The sequence below is a fragment of the Miscanthus floridulus genome, chromosome 13 (assembly GCF_019320115.1).
Source record: "Miscanthus floridulus cultivar M001 chromosome 13, ASM1932011v1, whole genome shotgun sequence".
NCBI lineage: Eukaryota > Viridiplantae > Streptophyta > Magnoliopsida > Poales > Poaceae > Miscanthus > Miscanthus floridulus.
This window is the reverse complement of record NC_089592.1, coordinates 51807495-51815309: the sequence shown is the minus strand read 5'-3', so window position 1 is coordinate 51815309 and position 7815 is coordinate 51807495.

The window sequence follows — 7815 nt, the reverse complement described above, 5'->3', positions numbered from 1 at the left end:
TATTCTTCGGTTCTAAAGGTTACCAACTTCATCCTCCCATGTTTCATCACTAGCATGGCTCATTTCTTGGTCTAGAAATAGAGAAATTTATGGTTTTTTAGATAGGAAATGATGGTGGATTTTTTATTTATATACCATTTGAGCTCGAAATCACTTGATAGTTTGAATATGAAGGTGAAGGAAGCTTATATTAGTTCATCAAAACTAGTATGCACCTTTCATTGCCTCATTTCATGGTCTAGAAATAGAGTGTGGGGGTACGACCCCGGATACCCACGGCTAGACCACATGGCTGCACCCCTAGGGGTGGCCCAGCCCACAAGATGAAGCCTTGTGGGGCACGACGCTGCTCGGCGTCTCTCGCAAGGCACTGGGAAGATATCCTAAAGATACTATGAGATCTGTTAGGATACGTATGATCCCATGATTCCTATAATCTGTTATTACTTTTTGGTTATCTCCTAGATCTAATCGACTTGTAATCCTACCCCCAGACTATATAAGGCGGGCAGGGATCCCCTCCAAACTCACGCAATATCATACAATAGCCAATACAATCCAACAGACCACTGGAGTAGGGTATTACGTCATACTGACGGCCTGAACCTGTCTAACTCATGTGTCTCTGTTGCCTTCTTGTTCTCGATTACATGCATCTCTGTCGATCAATCTACCTTCATGGGATACACCTTGGAGGACTGTCAACGATATTTTGTCGATAGTTGGCGCGCCAGGTAGGGGTGTGCGTGCTGTTTCCATGTTGAACAAGATGGTACGTTCTACAAGCTCTTCGTCCCTCCCACAGCCCGACCAGATCTTCACGGTCGGATCAATCTCATGGATCATCAACGCTGACGGAGTCAAAGAGCTCATCGAGCTGATGCAGATCAATACTTCATCGATCACCCCAACACCTGCAACTACAGATCTGATCTCGGAACCGCCTTCGAGGTCATCTTCACTGACAACTCGCCACCTACTCCCCTGCTACCAGAGTAGTCAAATCAACTATGATGATCTGATCATATCCATTGATCAGGTTGGCCAGAAGCTCGCCTGATTGCCTCTCCATCAGTGGAATTGGTTCTAACCACTCTTGTTCAGCGCCAACCACCCTCTGGTTCAGATCTATCGGAGGAAACTCCAAGGATTACGGTCATACCCTTCGGGTTCACCAACGTCGCCGCTACCTACCAAGATGCCCTAAGGGGCAAGTTCATCGACTAGGTTGGAGGTGTCCATCCTCCCACCGACCAGATCGCCGACTAGCTCCCACCGGCTATCAACATGCTACACGTCGACTGATGCCCTAGAGCATCCCTCCAAACCATCCTGGAGGAGAATCCGGACTTCGAGTCCCAGGGCTCTATGGAGACTGTCGCCAAAACCACCGCCGAGCAACCTCCCTTCCCTTCCTTCCATGGAGGCACAATCTTCAACGTCAGCGTCAACAGCTCCCCGTAGGAAGGGGAAACCGAGGAGGACCGCATCGCCCGCGTCAACAAGAACATCAACCATGCTCAGCGCCAAGCAAAATGAACCTGCCCTTGTGCTAGCCGAGGCTCAGCTCAATTTGCAAGGAAGGCCACACCAACTCCAATGCAACCTCGATGACGAATTTGTCCATGTTGACGGCCACGACGTCTACAAGACCCTAAGCGCTAACTTGGCTATGGCCGCCAACGAGCTCGCCTAGCTCCCACAGACACTGGAGGTCTCTAGGGTCATCGCCATGCTTAAAGCGGTGCACTGCTAGGTCAATGACATCTACCAGGATCAGAGACCTTCATACTCCATGAGGTCTTTTCATCGATCAGCTATGCCAAGATCCAATCGCCGCCCCAGCCAAAGTCATTTTGCCAACTAGCACCATGATGATGGACAACCCCTCTAGGGGGGAGCTAGGGGCAACCGCATCGAACACCCTCGCCAACATGACTAGGAGGTCGACCAGGACGTTCGAGCGCACCTCAACAATCTCCGAGACACGCGACGACTGTATCAATGAACGCTATTTCGGTCGCCATGAAGAAGAAGTACATCGCCATCAAGAATGCGAGCAAGAGTTCGGTGATCTGGACTCAGCCCTCTAGCCACTTAACATTGGCAACGCCATAGATCATGACAACGACAATCCCGAAGGGCCCCCCAGCATTCACGAGGGCACTCTGAACACTTTAGTGGCCCCATGGTTTCAAAATCACTGGGGTTGATCCCTATGAAGGATGGATGAACCCCACACAGTGGCTACAAGCCTATGCCACTGCTGTGCGTGCCACCAGGGGAGATACTAGCATCATGGCAAACTATGTTCTCATCATGCTCATGCCAACTGCGATGAACTAGTTTACAAGCCTCGCCCCGGTCTCCATCGAATCCTAGGAAGAGTTGAAGAAGGTCTTCATCGACAACTACATGGCTACGTGTACTCGGTCGGGCACCAAGCATGATCTGAACCACATCTACCAGAAGCCATCTGAGCTCCTCTATAGCTACATTAGATGGTTTTCTGAGATGGGGAATTCTATTCCCAACATCATGGAAGCTGAGGTCATCACCGCCTTCATCCGAGGACTCCATCACCATGACCTATGCTCCAAGTTCAACTGTAAGCCACCCACGGGGATTGGCGAGATGATTACGATCAGCCAACTAGTACGCCAATGCCAAAGAAGCCTGAAGTGCGCTTCAATGAGGATGTGGGCACCCATCGCCCAACTCGACACAATGATGAGTGACCCAACGACCGATGCCATAGTGACCATCACTATGATGACCGCAGTCACCATTGGGACAGTGGTCCGTGATCAGCCGGAAGGATCTAGATCTGGTCAATATTGCTGCCACCGACTAGACCACATTGTCGCTGCCGTTGATGAACCTCGCGGTAAGCGCAACTATAACAAGTAGTACAAGAAGATTCTGAAAGGCCCGTGCCCTCTCCATAAAAATGCCAAACATAAGATGAAGGACTGCATCGGCTTGGCTAAGGAGTTCCAGGCCAAAAAGCCAGACGATGACAACAATGACTAGAGCCGGAGGCCACCGACCACCTAGGGGCAACAACAATGCCTTCCTAGGATTATGACAAGGTGGTCGTCACCATCTTCGGAGGCCTTGCCACCTACCAAAAATAGAAGAGATCGGAAGCTCACCGCCCGCTGGGTGCTCGTCATCAATGCGGAAGACACCGTCGCCAACCCCAGCTATTGCCCTTGGTCCGAGATCCCCATCACCTTCAGCAGGGCCAATCAGTGGGTGAACATCCCTTACATAGGGCGTTTCCCCCTCGTCCTTGATGCAACTGTCTAGAAAGTGCTTTTCAGAAAAGTGCTCATCGACGGCGGGAGTGCCCTAAACCTCCTCTTGCCAGAGCCCTAAAGGAGTTGGGCCTTGGGATAGGAGACCTCACACCCCTCAGCTCCTTCTACGGTGTGGCACCTAGCAGGGCATCTAAACCACTCAGAGAGATCACCCTCCTAGTACAGTTCGTCATGGCCAACAACTATCGAGTTGAGCACATCAACTTCTATGTCACCCACTTCAACACCGCCTACCATGCCATACTTTGTCGGCCTAGCTCTGGCCAAGTTCGTGGCTGCACCGCACTATACCTATCTGGTGCTGAAGATGCCTTCGCCTGCAGGAGTCCTAGCCCTGTGGACCAACCTCTCCATTGCCTATGCTTGCAAGACAAAGAGTCTCGCCCTCACCGAAGCCATCGACCTCTCCATCCAGATGGCCAGTGTGGTCACCAATGCCAAGACGGTGCCCACCAATGACCTCGAGATCCCATTGCTGGAGCCTCCATGTGCCTCTGCCAAGTCCTAAGGAAACAAAGGAGGTCGGACTCTAAGTGGGCACACTTGGTCCACTACGAAGCAAATTTTTGATTCTGAACTTGAGCTCCTTACACCCTTATGGCAAGCCGTACTTGGGTTACACTGCTCGGCGATGGTTCACACTACTCATCGATGGTTCACGCTGCTCGGTGATGGCTCACAACTGCTCGGTAACTCATCACGATGGTTGGACCATGAGTTTAACTGCTTGGCTTTGTTCGCACCTGCTCGGACAAGCTCAAGACTAGTGTTGCACAACGGATACAAGGTGCTCGGGGACTAGCTGTGGGGGGTACGACCCTAGATACCCATGGCAGACCACATGGGCTACGCCCCTAGGGGTGGCCTAGCCCACAAAATGAAGCCTTACGAGGCATGACGCTGCTCGGCGTCTCCCGCAAGGCACCGAGAAGATATCCTAAAGATACTATGATATATGTTAGGATACGTATGATCCCATGATTCCTATAATCTATTATTACTTTCTGGTTATCTCCTAGATCTAACCGACTTATAACCCTACCCCCTGGACTATATAAGGCGGGCAGGGACCCCCTCCAAACTCACGCAATATCATATGATAGCCAATACAATTCAACAGACCACAGGAGTAGGGTATTACAGTCATACTGACGGACCTGAACTTGTCTAACTCGTGTGTCTCTATTGCCTTCTTGTTCTCGATTACAAGCATCTCTGCCGATCAATCTATCTTCAGTGGGATACCCCTTGGAGGACTGCCGACGATATTCTATCGACATAGAGAAATTTTTGGTTTTCTAAATTGGGAATAATGGTGGATATTTTTGATTTATATGCCATTTGAGCTCAAAATCACTTGATAGTTTGCATATGTAGATGAAGGAATCTTATAGTAGCTCATCAAAACTAGTGTGCACCTTTCATTGCCTCATTTTGTGGTTTAGAAATAGAGAAATAAAATGTTTTTTAGTGTATAGATCATTTAATTTCATGGTTCACAAAATGAGAAATTTATAGTAGTTGATGAGAATGAGTATAGAGAGTCATAGATGACAACTCCTTTTGGGTCCTCGGCCTCGCATGGGTTCCCTAAGCGACTAAGGCCAGACCTCCCTCTCATTACGTGCGGTAATTGTGGGCAGAAGACTGTGAGGGAGTACAGGGTGAAGAAGAAGGATCCCAACCAAGGGCGCATCATCTACACGTGTCCGGATCATGAAGTGAGTAATTTTTTATCATGTTTTGTTATGCTTTGTAGCCATTTTTTGTGATGATTTTGATTAAAGTTCTTGATTTGTTGTTGTAATTTTAGTGGGATGGCACTAGATCATGTGACGGTTGGTACTGGGAGGAAGAGTATGTTGAGCACGTCGAAAAATCTCTTTCAAAGGCAACTGTGGCGATTGATGAGAGTGCACCTTTGTATGATGAGGCAGTGAACCAGTAGAAGAATGATCTATCTATTGTAGTTAGAATTGATCGCAAAATCTTTATTCTATTGAAGTGCATTATAGGTTTAGTTTGTTTAGTGCTATTTGGGATTGTCTACATTGTATCAAGGCTTTAATAAATTAATGTTTGAGAGTACATGAAATAGCTGTGTGGTATATGATATTAATTAATCATGTGGTGTACATCATGTAATGCAGATGAACCGGCAATGGATGTACAACACGGACCGCCGCTCCCTAGAGTTCATTAGGGGCATGCATGAATTTATAAATGTGGCCAAGGCAAACACACGGAATGGTTGTGCTGCCCATGTATTCAATGTAAGAATGAGAAGGATTATTCTTGCACAAGGGTCCTACACTAACACCTATTTACGTTGCTTAGATTTCTCAAAGTCATATAAAGCTGCGTGATGCATGTAAGCCCTCACCATTATTGGACTTTGAACGCTCTCTTGACAAGTCATATAAGGCATCGCTGAAAGCGAAGAGAGTAGGGAAAGATGTTGCATAACTCGGGTAGCAATCTAAGCAATCTATCGACCCGCTAGTTGTTGAGGGTTTCACAAACGCACAAGGCGGTCCAATAGATAAGGAGACACTAGAAGATGGCCACCACAGGTCTCACAGCTGAACAACTCATGGGGGAGCATTGATACCAACAGACGACTATGATATTTACCAGACCTATGTGTATGGCTAGAGTCTTGTCAACCCTAAGTACTACTCATCACTGAGTACATAGATGTTCTTGTTGAACAAGTGGTACTTAAAAGTGACCAAGAATGATGAAGCAGCATGACTTGTTGTTAGAGTGAGACCAGAGCATTACTTAGGCTATGACATTGTACATATTGAGTTCAATGAATTACACCAACTATTAAACCAGGACGCTCTCGATAAATCTCTCGTCAGCTGTTGGTGTCTATAAATGATTCTTTCTACAATTGAATTGAAGTAACTTGCATGTTAGTTCGTTGTTCATATATAGTTATCCTCACACTATATATATATATATATATTCTTTTGTACTATATATATGTAGATATGAGATGCTGAAACTAGAGAAGAAAGTGATGACTGAGGTTGGTTTCATTGATCCGAATCGTGTATTCAAGGATAGGGTTACTCCATATGATAGATGACGACCTCAAGTGGAGAAGCTTCTGTTCAAGTTCTTAGATAATAATGTTAATAAGACACTGATACTCTTCCCATACAACTTCAAGTGAGTGTGAATGTCTTGTGCCCATTTTATTTTGCTTACTCCATGTTGACTTTAGTTAATGAGTTATGCCTATGTATAAACATGTAGCTTTCACTAAATACTGCTGGTCATCGATATGACCAGGAGTCATGTAAAAATCTTTGACTCGGCGACAAAATCCTGAGCAGATTACCAAGAAATCCTCGATATACTCTAGTGGTAATTTCGATCTCGCACACATTGTAAGTACTAGCTAGGTCACCACATCTTTATTTAGTTCAATTCATTATTACCATACTTCATTGGTTGATGATGAATCTTTTTCTCAGTAAAGTGGTGTCTCCAGTAGGGATTGGGGAACAACTTATGTGGATACTACGTCTGTGAGTTCCTCATAGAGTACTCAAGGAGAACAAGTGAAGAGATCCTCGAAGTACGTAAAAAATATACACAATTTATTTATTATCATTGTGTTGATATATATGATCATATATATATATATATATATATATATATATATATATATATATATATATATATATATATTCATACTTTTCCTTTCATTCGAATTGAAGATTGAACAGAGAAGCAACAGGTCCTGCGATGTGAACAGATTAAAGCATTTCAAGAGACATTGTCAGGATTTCTTATGGATCAGGTCATTGATCCCAAGGACGCGTACTACTATGACCCTAAAGAATTCATACCTAGTAGCCAAACAACAGAAGATTAGGGTTGCAAGAAATCCCAAGGCATGAGTACATTTGTGACTTTATTATGTACATATTTCATGCATGCACAACCTCTTGAAATATTTGTATATATATAGTTTCATACATCTTAGTGTGTTATTTATGTATAATGTTCAAACGGAACCTCATACGTATGTATATATAGATGTATATTAGCAATGTAGAATTCATATACAAAAAGCTAATCAGAACCAAAAAGAATTGAATTAAAAAGAAACCATAAAACAAAAGGAAACAAATGGAAAAAATGGAACCTCAGTAACGGTTGGAAACACCAACCGGGACTAAACGTGCCAGCCCCGGTGCAATGTTTGGGGGCCCATTTAGTCCCAATTGGTAATCAAAACCAGGACTAAAGGTCCACATTCAGTCCTGGTTCCTAGAACTGGGACTAAAGGGGGGGGGGCTTTAATCCTGGATTCGCAATCCTGGTTGGGAAACTGGGACTAAAGGTGGTTTCCCAACCAGGACTGATGCTCAGTCCTGCACTAGTGCACTCATTGGATGGAATTTTTATATGGCCACTACCTTTATAACATTATCAGTTAAACATTCTTCTCCTCTATTCTAAAAAGGTACTC